We start from the raw sequence: 19494 nt of genomic DNA on the forward strand, positions 1-19494 counted from the left end.
TAATATAGCTTGAAATCAGGAAGTAGAATGCCTCCAGCTTTGCTCTTCTTTCTCAAGACTGCTTTGGCTATTTGGGGCCTTTTGTGGTTCCATACAAATTTTAGGATTCTTTGTTCTATTTCTGTGAAAAATATCTCTGGAACATTGATAGGGACTGCACTGAATCTGTATACTGCTTTGCATAGTATTAGACATTTTAACAATATTAATTTTTCCAATCCATGAGCATGGAATATCTTTCTATTTATTTGTGTCTTCTTCAGTTTTTTCACTAATGTCTTGAAGTTTTTCAATATAGAAGTCTTTCACTTCCTTGGTTAAATTTATTCCTGGGTGCTTTGTTCTTCTTGATGCAAATGTAAATAAGATTGTTTTCTTAGTTTCTCTTTCTGAAAGTTTGTTATGTGTAGAAATGCAATGATTTTTGTGTAGTAATTTTGTATCCTGCAACTTTACTGAATTCTTTTATTAGTCCTAACAGTTTTTTGGGGGAGTGTTTAGAATTTTTTATGTGTAATATTATGTCACGCAAATAGTGACAATTTTACTTCTTCTTTTCTAATTTGGATGACTCTTATTTATTTTTCTTGCCTGACTGCTCTGACTAGGGCTTCTAATACTATGTTCTTAAATGTAAATAGACTGAATTATCCAATCAAAAGACAAAGAGTGGCTGAATGGGTAACAAAACAAGATCCATCTATATGGCTGCCTATAAGAGACACTCTTTAGATGGAAGAGTGCACTGAAAATCAAGGGATGAAAAAAGATATTTTGATATTTCATACAAATGGCAAACAAAAGAAAACTGGGGTACCTATAGTTATATCAGATAAAATAGACTTTAAATCAGAGACTGTAATGGGACCAAAAAAGGTGTTACATAAGGTCTCAATCCAACAAGAAGATATAAAATCTATAAACATATATGTATCCAACATAGGGGCACCTAAGTATATGTAGCAAATATTAACAGATCTAAAGGGAGAAACAGACATCAATACAGTAATAGTAGGGGACTTCATACCTTACTTACTCAACACATAGATCGTCCAAACAGAAAATCAATAAAGAAACAGTGACCTTAAATGACATGTTAGATCAAATGGATTTAACAGATATTTACAGAACATTCCACACAAAAGCAAAAGAATATACATTCTTCTCAAGTGCATAGGAAACATTTTCTAAGACAGATCATTTGTTAGGCCACAAACAAGTATTAATAAATTTAAGAGAACTGAAATCATATCAAGCATCTTTCCTAGCCAGAATGGAATGAAACTAGAACTTAAATGGGAAAATTCACAGATATGTGGAGATTAAACAACACACTACTGAACAACCAATGTGTTTTTTTCAAAATCAAGAGAAAATTTTAAAATAACCTCAAATGAAAATGGAAATGTATCATACCAAAAGTTATGGGATGTAGCAAAAGCAGTTCCAAGAGGGAAGTTCATAGTGATAAATGCCTACCTTGAGAAACAATAAATGTTTCAAATAAACATTACATCTCAAGAAAATAGAAAAAGAAGAACAAAGGAAATAATGAAGTTTTAAGCAGAAATAAATGAAACAGAGACTAAAAAGACAACAGAAAAGATCAATGCCACTAAAGCTGGTTCTTTGAACAGACAGACAAAATTGGCAAACCTTTAGGGAGACTCAACAGAGAACAGAGATAGAGAGCACTCAATAAAATCAGAAATGAAAGAGGAGGAGATGTTATAACAGATAATACAGAAATACATGATCATAAGACTACAATGAACAATTATACACCAACAAATTGGACAACGTAGAAGAAATGGGTAAATTCCTAGAAACATACCACCTAATAAGACTGAATCATGATGATACAGAAAACCCGAACAGACCAATTACTAGCGAGGAAATTGAATCCGTAATCAAAAACCTCCCCAAAACAAGTCTTGGACTAGACAGCTTCATGGTGAATTTTACCTAACACTCAAAGAAGAATTAATATAAATCCTTCTCAAACACTCCTACAACACAAAAGAGGGAGGAACTCTTCCAAACACATTATAAGAGGCCCTCATACTAAAACCAGACAAGGATGACACACACACAAAAAGAATGTTATAGGCCAATATCCCTGATGAACAAAGACACAAAAATCCTCAATAAAATATTAGCAAACTGAATTCAACAATACGGTAAAAGGATCATATACTATGATCAAGTGGGGTTTATGCCAGGGATGCAAGAATGGTTCAACATCCACAAATTATTCAATGTGACACACATTAACAAAACGCAAGATAAAAATCATATGATCATCTCAATAGATGCAGAAAAGCATTTGATAAAATTCAACATCTATTTATGACCAAAACTCTCAACAAAGCAGATACAGAGGAAATGTACTCAACACAATAAAGACTGTGTAAGCCCACAGATAACATACTCAATGGTGAAAAGCTGAAAGCTTTTCCTCTAAGATTAGGAACAAGACAAGGATGTCCTCTCTTGGCACTTTCATTCAGCATTGTATTGGAAGTCCTACCCATAGCAATTAGGCAAGAAAAAGAAATAACTGACTTTTAAAACTGATGCAGCATATGATTTACTTCTGTGTTTGTATTTGGTTGCACAGTATTCAGAAAATCCTGACATTCACAGGTAATCCCTACTCTACTAACTCAGGGACCAAACAGATTCAGACAGAGTTTCAGATAACTGTCTTGCTATCTGCTACTCTTATTACTGTCTGAAATTTAGAAACCAAATTGACAAGAAAAACACTGCATCCTTTTCTATTGGAGCTCACTCTGGCAAATTTCTGTATCCATACTCTGGAAATGAACAGATTGGAATAGCAAGGGATAGTTATGCTGGAAATGATACAGTTCTTTAGCAATTCATTGTGTAATCTTGCGATATGCTCAAACTAACCCAAAAGCTTGAAAAATTGCAGTAGTTAAGATATTTTTATTTCAAATTTTAACACGAAAGATAATCTGAAAACCACTTGATTTCTTCAATAATTGGTCAAGGAGCATCCAGAATGTAGACTGGATATAAAGAAACCTATAAATAACAGAATATATGTCATTAAATGATGTGTGCTTCGTTTACTTATTATACAACTGGCCGTTAATCCACACAGAAACCTACACCCAACCGAGAACAGGGACCCCCACTTCCTGCCTGGCATGGAACTGAGTGTGGTACATATGCTTAACAAGAGAAATTTCCTTGTTCAATTCATGATCGGGCTGGAATCTGAAAAACACTGGTACAGAACTTCCTTATCAATGACTAATTTATAGGAAGTTCAAATATATAAGCCAAAACAGCAGAAAATGCTTAATTTAAGGTTAACTTGATAGTCTAATTCAATGCCTTGGTGGTCCCAATGTGTTAAAATTTCACATGTAACATGTTTAAATATGTGTTTTTATTATGGTTATAAAATTGTTTAAAATATATTAAAAATTAAGGGCAAATTAAGCATTTGCAGAGCTCCTCAAGTATCCCCAGGTAATTTCTGTAGACCAGAGTTTGAAGACTACTGGCTTATAGTCTTTGAGGTTAAAATGTAAAACTAAAAGCAACAATTTGGTGCACCTACTACTTGAAACTCATCAGGGTGTTCCTAAACTTTAGCCAAGAACAGATACCATCCCTCGTTATCCTAAAAGCAATAAAGCTGAGAAACAATACCGCAGAAACTGTTTTAAGATTCTCTAGTGAGTTAGAATTAAAGCAGCTGGGACCCAAACCTGAGATACATTATTCATTTCTCAATGTTGTTCATCCAGCGATTCTTTCAACAACATTTACTGAGTGCCTACTATGTGTCGGGCACTGTTCTAAGATTTGAGATACACAGGTGAAGAAAATAGACAAAACCCCTACTTTTATGGAATTTAGGGTCTACGGGGGGGGGGGATGGACATGAAACACAAATAAGAAACATAATAAGTTATTTTTGTTATGAAGTGATAGGTACAATGAAAAAAAATGGAAATAGAATGGAGGAGAAAGTTTGCAACTTTAAGATGGTCAGGGTGGGTGAGGAGGTGAAAGGGGGTCAGTGAAGGAGGTAAGGGTTAAACCAAGAGGAGATGGGTTGGAGCAGTAGGTCTCAAAGTGTGGTCCCAGGACCATCAGCATCACCTGAACACTTGTAAATGGCTCAGAAATGCAGGAGGGGTGAGCAGCAGTCTGTCTTAACAAGCTCTTGGGGTGATTCTGATGCACACTAAGTCTAAAGACCACTGTCCGAAAAAGAAGAAAGGCCCTAGAATAGAAGCAGACCTAGGACATTCTATAGAAACAGGGGTGACATCAGGGTCTGGTTACAGATGCCAGGAGAGCAATGGTAGAGGTGAGGAAAGAGAGGTGGAGGGCAGTCAGAGCACAGACAGCTTTTCAGGCCAATTTTAAAAATGTTTATTTATTTTTGAGAGAGAGAGAGAATGAGAGAGAGAACGGGCAGGGGAGGGGCACAGGGAGAGGGAGACAGAGAATCTGAAGCAGGCTCCGCTCTGTCAGCACAAAGCCTGACATGGGCTTGGACCCACAAACCATGAGGTCATGACCTGAGCCAAAGATGGACACTCAACCCACTGAGCCACCCGGGGGCTCCCACAGTGAGACTTTTACTCCAAGTGAAATGGGGAGCCATGGGAGGAGGAGCCACATGGCCTGGTTTATATTTTAAAAGGTTCGTGTTGACTATCGTGCTGAGTGGAAACACTACATCATTTGCCTCAGGAGAAGACTCCTTAACTTCTAAATTCCAGAGCAGTGGTGCGCTGCTAAATGTTGAAAAACAGGCTCTGACAGCGGAAAGCTCCCATGTGTTGTGTTTGCTGATTTCCATGGTGTAAATACTCCCACCATGACTGGAAATGCCAACATGACTCACTGAACATGGTGCTATGAGATGTGTACAATCAACTCACAACACTGACTTTAGGTCCCAGTGTCACTGCTATCACCGAGAACATTTGAAAATGATGGGGAATGTTGTAAATCTGACTGAAAATGTTAACATTATTTAAGATATAAATGTAGTGTGTTCTACTGGCATATTACTGTTGATCAAATACAAATCCTAATTCCTCAGAAGTTAACATTAAGACAATACACTAACTTCATTTATGAAACTTCATTCATAAAATAACCTCATTAACATGAAATCCCAGTGTCCTTTACTAAAAAAAGAAATCTATTTATCTTTCAGCTGGGGTTCCTCTGCTATTGCTTTTCCCCTCCTACTGTAATTAATATTTTGGACACTCAAAAGCATGCACTGATTGGGATTTGCCATCTAGAATATGCAGGGTTGCGACTCCAAGAGCTCATATAAATCCAGGACAGACCACAAGGAGTGTGTATTACAAGAACGAAAGTTTGCATCTATCTGAGGATGAAGTGAAATTTCAATTTGCTTTGCCATTAAGAAACTTCCCTTAGCCTCAGAGAACGTTCCTATTTCTGTCAATCAGGACAGACTGTAGTTTGTGAAAAGTATTTTAAAAACACGGCGCCATCTATGAAGAAAAAGCCACTCCAGAAACTCCTGATAAACAAAAAGTGTTTGCTACTACGAGGAATAAGCTGCATACATTCTCCAGTCGGCACAATCCCTCAGCCGTGTCCCACCCACACGCAGACCCCAGCCGGCCAGATCAGCGAATGTGCACGAGCTCGCGCTCCTGGAAAACAATGAGGTCTTTCAGGCCTTCCAATCTTGTGAAGAAACAGGCTGAAACGTCATGGGAAAAATTAGGAAATATCGGAGGAAAACAGCTCACAAAATGAGGGGTGGAACCATTTGCTCACATGTTCTAATTCCCGAACAAAGAGAACAGCCGTGACAGCCCCCTGCCTGCTCTGACCCTTCCATTTCAAAAGAGAGGCATCCTAACCTCCTTTTCTTTTCTTGGGGATTACAGCAGCAAGACATAGACATCAGAAGGAGAACTTTTTAAACCTAAAGCAGCCAAGTTAATTTCAAAAGCTTTGCCCTCAAGAAAAGTATAAAAACCAACCCAAACTGCCAGCCTTGTTCAGCAATCCATAATACCAACACAATTACAGACCAACTGGATTTCAACAACTGCACAAAGAAAAACACTACTCCTTCTAATATACATATCTATTCATATGTTTTTGGCTCTTCCTAAGTGTTCTTGCTATTAAACCTCACACAACTAGCTCTACCTCAGCAATCCTTCCTCATCACCTGCCATACCCAGTTTACACCTTTCACACCTTTCACACCACATCAGTGGTCACCAATGCTCCATTCTCTATCTACCAGCCTTTGCCAAAAGCTGTTCCACTTGCAAATTGCCTGTCTCCCCCACCAAACAACATCTCTCTCACCTGATAAATCTGAGTCTAAGACCTAGTACGTACGGCACAATGAATTTCTAGATTAATCAAGTATATCTGCGAACTTGCCAACAAGTGGACCCTTCTACTTTAATATGCTTTTACAATCCAACTCGATTTTCCAATTGGTTAAATGAATCAATCTTTTCTAAACCCTCTGAGGATACAGCCTGAGTCAATTCTTCCCTATGTGACCTCCAACTTTCCACCATATTGCTATCTGTAAGATTTTATCAACTGTCAAGCATCACAGACATGTCAGCTGTTGTCTCCCCATAGTCAATCTGATGCTTAGCTGTTTGGGCAAAGGACCCACAGGTGACTTATTATTATTAAAGCACTATGTGAAAGAGGTGCTTATTTTGCTTCTGGAAGAAAAAGGCAACATGTATTGAAATCATAAAAGTGTTTGAAAAGGCAAAACAATTTAAAGAGTCAAAAAGGCGTATCGCACAGTGAAGGTTAAGAGTCCAGGGAGGCTGGGAACCTTACAAAGGTATCTCACCGACATGTCGCCAATATCACTCCAAGTGCCTAAGCAGAAGGACAACCTGTGGGGAGAAACCATGACTTGATGTCGAGATAGAATTCTGGGTCAGGTAGTGAGCTGAGTGGAATTAAGCACAAATTGATCATGCTAGCTAAAATGCAAAAGGAGATGGTGGTGAGGCACTGTCAGAGAAGTGAAAAATGAGTTCAGTCCACAGTCAGCACCCCTGTGAACTTACAGACCATGTCCTTAAACCAGGGGTTCAAACTCTGCTGCATGTCAGAATCACCCGCAGCGCTTTTTTAAATCCCATTGCCAGGTCACGTCCCATACTAACAAAATCAGAGTGTATGGGGTGCGAGCCAGGCAGCCAGTTTTTAAAGACTCCCAGGTGATTCCAATGTGTATCCAGGTTTTGGAACCACTGTCCTAGACTCTGCTGGTGAAGGTTTTGCTCAATGAGGAAAGAGCACAAGAACTTACATTAAAGATGGTAATGGTGATGAGTCAAAGTAAACTTTGATACTTTTAGGTGGGAAATCATTACTTTGGTTCAAATAAGAAGACACAGTTTTTAGAAAATCTAGATGAACTTGTGGCCTTGGGAGTTAGACTAGGAAAGAGAAACTGGGCATGATGGTAGGTACAAGCCCCGTTAACAACACTAATGACTGGAATGTAGACCAGTGTGCTATCAAGGTATTTGGCTTTACCGAAAGCAGCCTCGGTGCAAGGCCTAGGCCGGTCACCTGCTGGCTGTGGGGCTACAGGCAACTGCCCAACCAAATAACCCTAGTGTTCTATCTGAGCTGTTCTAGCCTGGCTGCTTATAAGCATAGCAAATGCAGGCTGCAGCCCCAGACATTCCGACTGGTCTGTAGAGGGACCCCAGGATCCATATATTTTAAAAGCCCCCTAGGTGGCTGTTATGTCACAGGAATGTGGAGAACCAACAGCAGAGAGATTATGAAAAAGCAGTCTGAGGCCATACAGCTTGGGCTCAAATCCCTGCTCCACCAGTTACTAGCTATGGCTCAGTTTCCTTATTTGTAAAAACGGAGTTAATGGATAACACATTTGTTATGAGGCTTAACTGACAATCCATTTATCCACCTCACTGGATTACTGCATTTGGTGTAACACCTAGTACACAGCAAACACTCAATTCTGTACATATCACATATACACATGTACATGTGTATTTGTTACAGAGATTAAATGGCATGCCGTATATAAATTGCTTAGCACTGTCTCCACACAGAAACACTGAGCAGGTAACTAGCTGGGCTGGTGCAGATGACAGTGGTCACGGTTAAACTGGCACTGGCAGAGAGGAAGATTTCATCCTCTATTCATTATACGGCAGCCTTTGCTTCGGAAAACCACAACCATAAGACCTAAAAAATTATGGGGATGGGGAAGAATCCTTTTGCTCTCTTAATTGTTAGGAGGTCCCACCAACCATGGAGTGGTAGTTCTGCTTCAAAGTACTGATGGAAACGTGGGCTAATGGCAAAGAAGAGAAATGTGGAGACTTAGCCTTGCCCCACATGATGGTAAACAGCAGAACTCGACATTCAGGGGAAACTCATCACCCTCATTCCTAGGGGAACCCAGAGTCGAAATGTGTTTTGTCCCAGATCACACTGTTAGTGGCAGAACTGGAATCGGACTTCAGAGTAGAGCTCTCTAGTTTCCAGGTTCCTTCCATTGATCATCCCTGGCAAGGAGCATGTCTGAGCATGTACAGGAGATGTGGTACGAGCACTCAAAGCCAACGTGAGATGAGGAATGTGTTGCCCTGTTTTCCAACCACTTCCTGCCTTACTCTGCCCAATTCCCTTCCCTGGTCCAAACTGCACACCCTGCAGGCCATTTCCGGCTGAGATGGAGCATATGGAACACCAGAGAGCAGCTGTGGTTTGCTTTGTGGCCAAATTGTTTTCTTGGGGATGTTCAGTCCCAATATTATAACACATGACAACTGTAAAAAGGGTTTAATTTCCTAAATTTTCATTTACTTATAACTGCTCAGGGGTGTGCATATATTAAGGGATACTTGCATGTTTGTTATCCACCAACCTAGGACAGGAAATCCTGTCTTTCAGCTGCTGAGTCTCAGACCACTCCATCTGAATATTCTCGCTGACAAATGTGACCTTGTCTAGGTTTCGAAGAATTTAAACATTCCCTCAATGTCATTTCTACGTGACCTTAGCAACATGACCAAACTGCAAATTCAATACCATTTAGTAAAGGTACAACATCCACATCCTGTCACAATCCCCCCTCCAATTCCAGTCCAGTGACCCTGGGCTAGAACCTAATCCAAAAGATTACAAAGCAACATCCTGATGAGTTGTCATGGCAACCCCTAGATGTCAGATATCCCATGTCCCAGGGCTGTAAATTCTCATTTTTAGTCTACTCATATCCTACTATTTCATGTATAACAACCAACTAAAATGCAATTTGGTATGTCAGCTGCCAAGCATAATAAGAGATGTCATTTGCTGTTATAGCCAATAATAAAAGATTTCTAGTTGCTTCTGTTTTCAAAGATTGAGCAAATCACTGTGTATTCTAAGTCCATTGGGCTGCCTTAGAAGACAGGCTATTTAGCCAGGCTTCCTCTATTTTTACCTGATTAGTCAATATTTAAGAGAGTCTTGGAAATGAAAATAACTCTAGTGAAAGCTACACATTATTATTTTCTGAACAGGAGGAAACACACTTATCTTCGAACTTTCAATAGACACTGTATATTTGATCCAAAAGACAGAAAGACAGACAGACACGCGCGCATACACACACACACACACACACACACACACACACACACACACACCCTGTGATCCAAGCCTTCCAAGGACATAAAGATACAACAAGGGTGCCTTGCAAGACTTTCAATTCCTTACAACTGGAGAAAAAAGAAATACATATCATTAAAATCCAAGTAATTCAAACATCTTGTTTTAATCAACAGTTTTGTTATGGGCTGAATTGTGTTCCCCCCAAATTCATATGTTGAAATCCTAACCCTCAGTACTTCAAAATGTGCCTATATTTGGAAATATATCCTTTAAAGAGGCATTTAAGTTTAAAAGAGGTCACTAGGGTGGGCCCTAATCCAATATGATGGGTATTTTTTTTTAATATTTATTCTTGAGGGAGAGAGAGAGAGAGAAAGAGAAAGAGTGCTCGCCTGCATGAGCACGGGAGGGACAGAGAAAGAGGGAGACAGAGGATCTGAAGTGAGCTCTAGGCTGGACAGCAGAGAGCCCAGTGTGGGTCTCGAACACATGAAACACGAGTTCATGACCTGAGATGCAGTCAGATCTGAACCGACTGAGCCACCCAAGCTCCCCAAATATGCTGGGTATTCTTATAAGAAGAGTTCAGCATACAGACACACACAGAGGGAAGATCATGTGATCTTCAGCCACCAGTAAGCCAAGGAGAGGGGCCCTCAGAAGAAACCTTACTGACACCTTGATCAAGGACTTCTAGCCTCCAGAACTGGTTGTAAAAATAAATTTTTGTTGTTTAAGCCACACAAGTCTGTGGTACTTTGTTATGGCAGCCCTTGCGAAAGAATACTGGTTCCACCCTTTTCACATTCTACATCAGTTCACCAGGAATCACCTTCACCTTGAGCATAATCAAGTCAAATTTAACCTCTTCAGGTCTCTCTTCTTGTCTGCCTTCACCTTGTGGCCCAGGTGGGTTCCCTAAGCACACACAGAGGCAGGTTTAACTCTAAGACAGTCAGGAGCTCTGTTAGTAGGTTGATGCAGACCTCTCTTAAAATTCCCATTAGCTAAAAAAGCATTAATATCACCTCTGTAAATAGCAAAACTGATTGCTAGAGTTGTTTTTATTTCCCCCCTGCTTATCATTTATCAGAAATGCCGATGAGAAATGAGATGAACGTGTGGGCTGAGAAGGAAAGAGCAATGAAGACACAGATAATACATAAACCAGATTATCACTCCTGAAATAATCTAGAGGTAGACATATGATAAATCACACAATGTGGGTTTTTTTAATCCTAAAAATAAGCAAATGCAGGAGGCTGCATGTCAAGAGCTATAAAGCAACACTAACCAACACCTGTGTAGAGTTGCAAATGGTATTTCTGCTAAAATTCCAGGAGAACTTATCTCCTTTTGGGTTTTGAAAGTCAATTTCCACTATGCTTCTTTTTCCATCTTCACAATAGCTGCCAAAAGGTGTAAAGCCACACTTATGGCCTGTTTCTAGCAAGTCTAGAAATGGTCTTCTTGATATCTTTTATTAATTTCTAGCCTTTTTTCCCCCCACTTTTTGTCATCAGCCTAAATAGGGTGTATCTTTGGAATCAAATAATATTTCTTTGCCACAATGTGGGGTATTATTAAATACATAACCTTCATTAAGCCTCAAATATTTATGGGTGCTTTTCTTCCAGCGCATTTCTTTGATCTGTGAGATGGGAGATTTCACGCTTAAACAAAAATTTGTTTCAGTTCACGGAGAAGCTGAAACAACATCAATTTCTTGTTTTAATCACAATTTGAATTTAGAAGCTGAAATGGAGAAGAAAGCTATATACTAGGAAGCTGGACCATGATGAGCTGAGAAGCCACCTTTTGTGGGGGTGGGGGGAGAGACTTATACTCATGATACTGGCCAGCGCCCAGAAGACACAAAAATTCCCTGTGGTAAAATATTCCCTGGACTACCCCCCAATCCTTTTTTCCACATGACTGTGTCACCACAGCAGATACACAGCCCTGGGTATAAGTCTTCAGCCTATCTGGATGGATCCTGCCTGCTTTCACAGGCTGCCTGCCCTACTCCACTCCCAGTAAAATCTACTTGACTATTTTTAGTGCTGGCCTGGAATTACATAGGTCTGGGTTTAAATTTTGTACCTTTTACTGGATGTGTGATCCTAAATAAGACATTAAGCTGAGTCTCAGGTGTCTCACCTGGAAGTTCGGGTGACAAAGAAAAGTACCTCTTGAGGTTTATGTGGGGATTAAATGTAGTAACACACATAAGGTCCTAAGTAAAATGTGTGGCATACCACAGTCTACACTCAATAAATATTAGCTGTCGTCATCGCCATCATCATCATCATCATCATCAGGCTAATGTGAGAAACCTCCCAGGATGATTTCATTTCTGTATGATCAGAGAGGGTGCTGGCCACAGCCCTGCAGGCCAGGTGGCAGGTACCACAGCTGAGCAGAGAGAGCGAACACTGGTCAATGGTCTGGTTTGGAATTATACCTCACTTCACACATAGCATTTACACGTTCAGAAACTGAGTAAAGAACCAGATTTATTAATTTAAAAAAAGGGGCACCTGGGTGGCTCAGCTGATTGAGCGTCTGACTCTTGATAGTGGCTCAGGTCGTGATCTTGTGGTCGTGGGCCTGAGCCCTGCGTTGGGGCACCGTGCTGAGCACCAAGCCTGCTTGGGATTCATTCTCTCGCGCGCGCGTGCGCGCAAAATAAGTAAGCTTAAAAAAAAAAAAAAAGCAGATTTAGAGTTTTGCTGTTAGTCTGAAGAGCCTGCCTTCTTCAGGCTTTTGCTGGTAGAGCGGCAGAATGAGAACCCTCTCTGGCTCCTTATGACCACTTTATCAGCGATGCCAGTGCCTCTGCACCAGGCTTTTCTGGGCTGTGAGGACTGGGGAGTTGATGAGGTAGTTACATTTCCTGGAAATACAGGCAGCAATTTCCTGTGGCTTCCTCTGTTTTTGATGTAGAGATGAACACACGTAAAAAATAAACACATCAAGGATCAGAGAGCTTCAATCAGTGGTAGCGCACATGCTGAAAATACTGTCATTTCCTCATAAACAGATTCAGAAGTGCAAAGTATAGGCCCTCTCCCAAGACCACTCTCCCTGCTAAGGAGCTACACAGCAGGACTGCAAGGCGACAGGGAGAACACAGCTAACCTTCCATGGCTGTACGGTATCTATGACCTGCTGCTGGAGGTGATGAACGTTTCCATAAACTGAGACCCAAGTGAGCAAGAACCAAATTTTCCATGAAGGCCAATGTTTTGCATAAACCTTAGCCTGAAAAAGCTCTGGTCTAGTCACAGGGCTTCAGTAAAGATTTCTCTAGAATTTGGGGCCTGGTCAAAAAAAGCTCACCCTCTGAAGTGGAAAGTAGTAAAATTATTAGTGAATTTAACTGTTTACATAACTATCCCCCCCACCAAAAGAAACATTTAGAATTAAATAAAGCAATGCATACTACATTTGGGAAACAGCCAGGTTCATGGAACGTGACCACAGTGTGTCCTTAGAACCAAAATGAAGCAAAGAAAGAGACACCTTGGTCAATGACATCAAAACCGGGTAAAGAAGTGACAGAAGGATGTGCAGTCGCCAAAAGGTTCATGCAAATCAAAGTGGACACAGAATGGTTAGGGAGGCAGGCAGTGTAGTTCCAAATTCCACCTGTGCCATTCACTAGCTGAGTGCCCTTGGGCAAGTTAGCTAACCTCTCTAAACTTCTGCTTCCTCACATGATTTCTGTTTGTCCATCACTGGCTCCACTTCCCATGTGAGGAGCTGCCACCCCACACCAACTGGGGCACCCATCACGGTAGCCAGTCACATGACACAAAGACAGCTCAGTTACAGGACACAGTTAAATCTCTTTTGCTCCAGTTAGTCTGTTGCTTGGACCCAAAAAAGTCTTGGTTAATACATCCTATTTGCAAGAGTTGCAACGAGAATTAAATTTTAAGTATCATAAAGCAAACACAAGAAATGCTGGCTGCTTGCCTAGAAAGGCGAGTCAGCCTAAGTGCTGGAGTCTGACCATACGAGTTCAAATTCCAGCTCCCTGCACAAGGTCCCTCCTGATGAACTGCTTAACATCTTTGTTCTCAGGTTTGTAGTCTGTAAAATGGGCTAATAATAGTACCTATATCATAGGGTTGTGAGGATCAAGTTTATGTAGAAAGCATTTAGAGCAGGTCCCGACACATGTAAACATTCAGTAAATCATAGTTATTATTATTACAAAGGTGGAGCTCTTCTGACAGCTGGTAAGGACTGTGTGAAAGTCACTGATCTAGAGAGGAATACCCTTCATTAGGAAAAGAATCATTCTTCTAGATAATCCAGCTTGATAGAAAAATACCTTATGGAAAATTAGAAAGAATTCAATTACTCATATTAGAACTTAGCAAGCTACAATATTTGGCCCCCTGAGTGGACCTACTGACCAAGAGGATGTGGCCTGTGCAAATGAACCCATGTCAGTTGCCTGATTTCCTTCTCTCTCGTTGTCACAGATTACAAGAACATCTCAGTTATGAATTAACCTGCCATAAATTTAATGATAAGTCAATTCTTACAAGTCACATCTCTCTAAATCAACTAATAAAACTCATCTTGGTCCCATGCTATCTCCCATGGCCATGTCCTTGTGAAGCCCACCCTGAACAACCAGCTAGCCTCACTCTTGTTTAAATCTGTATTAACTTCAGGTGGCTCAGTGGGTTGAGCTTCTGACTTCAGCTCCAGTCATGACCACACTGTTCATGGGTTCAAGCTCTACACCGGGCTTTGTGCTGACGGCGTGGAGCCTGCTTTGTATTCTCTGTCTCCCTCTCACTCTGCCCCTCCTCTGCTCATGCTCCCTCTCTCTCTCTCAAAAATAAATAAACATTAAAAAAAAAGTAAATCTGTATTAACTTCAACTCAAGCCTATTTTACATACTAATTAAATCCAGCTTCTCCTTCACCCATGCTTCCAATGTGATAAAATCACTAACTCACTTACTCCCCCACTCATTCATATAATAAACTATTATTGAGCACCAACTATACCTCAGATGCTAGACTGGAAGCTGGATACATAAACACAAACAGTCCTCAGGATTCTTAGAGTCTAGGGGCCCCTGAGTGGCTCAGCTGGTTAAGCGTCTGATTCTTGGTTTTGGCTCAGATCATGATCTCATGGTTTGTGAGTTTGAGCTCCACGTCAGGCTCTGTGCTAATGGTGCAGAACCTGCTTGGGATTCTCCCTCTCCCTCCCTCTTTGCCCCTCCCCCACTTGTGCTATCTCCATCTCTCTCAAAATAAATAAAATAAAGTAAAAAAAATAAAATAAAATAAAAAATGCTTAGAGTCTAGTGAGGAAGGTAAGTCAACTAAGTATCAGGACAGAGATGTACCTAAGGCATGAGGAGAGCTCAGGCCTGCAGGGTGAAACCCAAAAAAGAATTAATGCATTCATCACAAAGCATTTGAGAAACCAAAGGTTTGTCTAGAGTACAGAGGGAGTAAAGGGAGAAAGGGAGGAAACTGGAAAGATACCCAGGTCCTAGACCCTCTGGGATATTAGGTGCTTTGCAAAGGAATATGTTCTGCTAAGAAGAGAAGTCTTGGAAAGACTTTAAGCAAAGTCATGACAAGATTCAATTTTGCCTTTAGAAAGATCATTCTGGTTGGCCAGATGAACAAGCACACCATATGTGGAAACTGGGAGGCCAGTAAAGAGGTTACTGTGTTTCTCTGGAAGAGAAATGGCAAAGCCTGAATACAGAAGGAACAAAGAAGGGAGCAAGAAAGGAAGATTCTGGGATTTCACAAAATGGAAGAAACTGTAGTCCATGAAGCTATTCTATTTTAGCTCCACTGGACAGAATGGTGGATTTACCACTGATTAGCTACTTCTTGAAGGAATGGAGACTACAGATTAAGCCTGCAGACTACATAGGTTTGCACTACGTCAGCGACATTTGTGAAACTGCAAAACCATTCTCCATGACCCAGTGGTGCCAACGCCCTTATTCTAGGAGTCTAGGAGAACTTGAAAACACAGAAAAAGGGTGCTTTAGTTAAATATTCATTCCTGCTCCCCAAGCATTTAAAAGTTATTACGAGCAACCATGATTTAACAGGCTCAGAGACATCCGGCTTCTCTGTCATCCTTGTGAGCTAATTGAAATTCCCCCATTGTCAGACCAAGTGTAATTTTATTTCCTTAGTACCTACTTCCTGCCACTTTACCTTCCAAAATGTTTCCCTTTGAATTTACCTAGATAAATGCCATGAGCCCTGCCTTAACATTAATACTCTCAGTGAGCATTCATTTTACATCACAAGAATAATATCTGACCACATCTGTTTATTTTGTGATGGTATAGGCCTTGAGAGAGGTGGGGAAATTCTCAAAACAAACCAACTGTTTCTCTTATATTAAATACAAAATGCAATGGAATCCCCTTCTGTATCACTGGTTACATAGTAGTCAGCTTTTCTGAATGAACCTCTTGGGAAATACTGAGATCTCTACATAAATAAGTTATGATTTCCATTGTACATACCACATACAACCTTTGACAAGAAAGAAGAGTCACAAAGGGCGTTTATTAAATCCAGGTCAGAACTCCACCAGGGCAGACTCATGGCCTGGTGAATATCAAAGATAATGGTGGAAAAGGGACAAAGGAGAACATCAAACATTCCATGCAGGGTCTTGTAGGGACAGTCAAATGAATTTGAATTTTAAAGGGACACTGGTCATTCTAGAAATCAACATGTGCTGAATCCCACTATTCCAGATATAAATAGCAGAAAACATTTAGGAAGCAAGATCAATCCCTTTCTTAGAAATCAGAACTTACCTGGTTCCATTATTAGCTTAAGCTAAATTTATAAAATAATGGACTTGTCTCTTAGCCAAATATTTTCATGCATAATTTTGAAGCTATATTCTGTATGAATCTAAGGGAAATTTACAATAGTCTGAAATCCCCATTGAAAAAATATACATATTTGTCTCTCTGTATCTATCTGCCTATCTATCTACCTATCTATGCCATCTATGTCTCTGATGAAAAAGTATATTTAGTGAACTCCCTGAAACTCTTCAGAGAAAAATTATAGGAAGACACACACTGGCTAGACATATTTTAATAATGGTTACCATAGAAACAAATTGGTAGGTTTCTTTTTTGGAGTTGTGCCTTTGGATAAAATATTAAATTTTGTAGAGTAACTTGCATATACCTACAACAGCACAACTGTTGATGTCCACCTAATATTATATTTAAAAAAATTAAACTAGTTCTACCTTTAGACTAATGTCTATAAAGAAAAAATTCATTCTTAATAAGTTGATTTTTCAAAGTCTTTCTCTGCCTCTCCACTGTTTCATACTGGGAAAAAGCTATAGTGAGGGTGGTAAAGGCATAAAGACAGGAATCTAAGGAAACCAGGTTGGTCTTCCTTGTGAGACGCTCATGATAGCTTTCAAACCATTGGTGCTAATGTTCTCTAGGCCAACTAGACAACAACTCTGGTAAATTGCTTTTAATTAAACGGATCTTTGTATCTCATTTTTTTTACGATAAGATGGCTCTTTCCCATCATGTGAGAAATGATATGTTTCCTCCCTGAGGAAGTAAGAGTTGTAATACTGCCATATGTAGAGCTCGCCAGGTGTCTCCTTTTTATTTATACTTAATAATGTACTTGCTGGGAGCCTTAGAACCCTATAAAGCACACACTACACTTCCTATTTTAAAAATTAAGAAAATATATACATTGTAATATAAAGATCAGAATTGCAAAGTGTAACCACCACTTACTCAAATACTGTCTTTAAAGCATAAGAAACAGCAGGTTAGTTGCTGCACTAAATTGTTTTGACTGAAAGCCATGGGGTGTTTGCTGATCAATGCTGTAATGATACTTGGATTATAATCAATAGATAACCCAATATGTATGGGAGGTGCCAGGAACAAAGCTAACAATTGCTTAATCTGGGATCTAAGATGTCCATGAGTTACAAACCCAGTAATCTTTAAAATAATGGTTGGTGGATTCAGTTTTCTGTTAGCAGGGACTATCCTGGCATTAAATCAAGAAGCTCAATCCCTTTGAAACAATGAATTCAGCAACAATCCTGACTTCTAGACATAAGAAGTAAATCACATTAACATCTGAGAAGAGGCTATGAACTTTTTGTTTTGAAGGTCAACTAGGAAGGAAACAAGAGAAAGATCAACTGAAAATGTCATGAGTGAACCTGAGCCAGGTGTTGGCATTAGAATTACAGCAAGGTCCCGATGAGACATTAAAGGGACATAACGACTCTATATAATGATTTATAGTTCTCTTCTTGATTTAAAAACTACATATATGTATGGATGTACATATTTCAAAATCTGCAGATAAGCATATGTTTCTATCACTTTATATTACTAAGACATAAATCTTACCTATATGACTAAGAGATGGACCTTATCTTTATATGACTGAGAGATGATGGTTATCTGTGGTAGGATCAAATGACATGTTTGTTCCTACACACACACACACACAAACACATATACACACATATACATATATCTGACAGTTAAAAATTAAAAAAAAAACCAAACCATCATTATTCAAGAAGTGGGATGACTAGAAAAACAAATACGTGAATCAGCCCCAGAGCAAACTTTTACTACTATTTCAGATTTGCTAAGTAAAATAAAGACATAAAAATTAATCTTACAAGTCACAGTATTCCTAACCTTAAAAAGTTCTACTTGGGGGCGCCTGGATGGCTCAGTCGGTTGAGCGTCCGACTTTGGCTCAGGTCATGATCTCATGGTCTGTGAGTTCAAGCCCCACGTCGGGCTCTGTGCTGACAGCTCAGAGCCTGGAGCCTGCTTCGGACTCTGTGTCTCCCTCTCTCTCTGCCCCTCCCCCGCTCATGCTCTGTCTCTCTCTCTCTCTCTCTCTCTCTCTGTCAAAAATAAATAAACATTAAAAAAAAAAGTTCTATTTGTACTAGTTATACCCTAGGCCAAAAAGAAGTTTATTCAAAATATTTTGGAGTAAATGAAAAATATTATGCTTTTTAATACTATGATTTTTATCAAATATTAAAAAGTTTAAAACACACTAATCCTTTCAAAGTTTATTTTGCCTTCATAAAAAATGTAGATTACAAAATAATTCTCTGATCAATGAGTGTTTTATCCTTCAAGGAGGCAAACTAACTGAATCCAAAAATTTTAATTTAAATGATATGAATTTTAAATATAATATATGTAACAATGAATTTTTCAAACATTCAGAAAATATTTTGTTCTGGTCTAGGATTAAATCCATAATATTTAGTTAGAATTTTTTAAATACTCTGCCTCTGTCTGCCTTACAAATTCTTATATTAAAAAAAAAGAACACACACACACTAAAGAAAAAGAACACAAGAAAAAGTAATCGTTCCCCACTGCCCACTATAATAGAACCTTACAAAAATCACAAATTAAGTGGATATGTAGTACGAAAGTCTTACATATTCACCACAAAATAAGAAAGCAAATTGACTTTCAAAACCATGGTCTATACAAAATCAACTCTTAATCGTCAGCATGCAGATTACCTGCTATGTGGATTAGTTGGAGTGAGCACTGACTACCACATCAGCTTTATCCTGCCAGGAACTAAGTCCCTATCTTTGGCATCACAAACATTTGCAGGCTACAGAAGACAACCAAATGTTAGTATTGCCTCCAGCCAAACATAATTAAGAAGTTAAATCTGCTAACTCCCACTACAATCATATAATGTTATTTCCAAAGGCAAATAGACATTACATTTGATATA

General features: G+C 39.4%; 1 protein-coding gene across 4 annotated transcripts in view; it reads right to left on the reverse strand.

Annotated features, from left to right (window-relative positions):
- The window catches only part of BACH2 (BTB domain and CNC homolog 2), a 356180-nt gene that overhangs the window by 280568 nt on the left and 56118 nt on the right, over positions 1–19494 (reverse strand). The gene's annotated exons all lie outside the window — the stretch shown is intronic.

The sequence above is a fragment of the Lynx canadensis genome, chromosome B2 (assembly GCF_007474595.2).
Source record: "Lynx canadensis isolate LIC74 chromosome B2, mLynCan4.pri.v2, whole genome shotgun sequence".
Taxonomy (NCBI): domain Eukaryota; kingdom Metazoa; phylum Chordata; class Mammalia; order Carnivora; family Felidae; genus Lynx; species Lynx canadensis.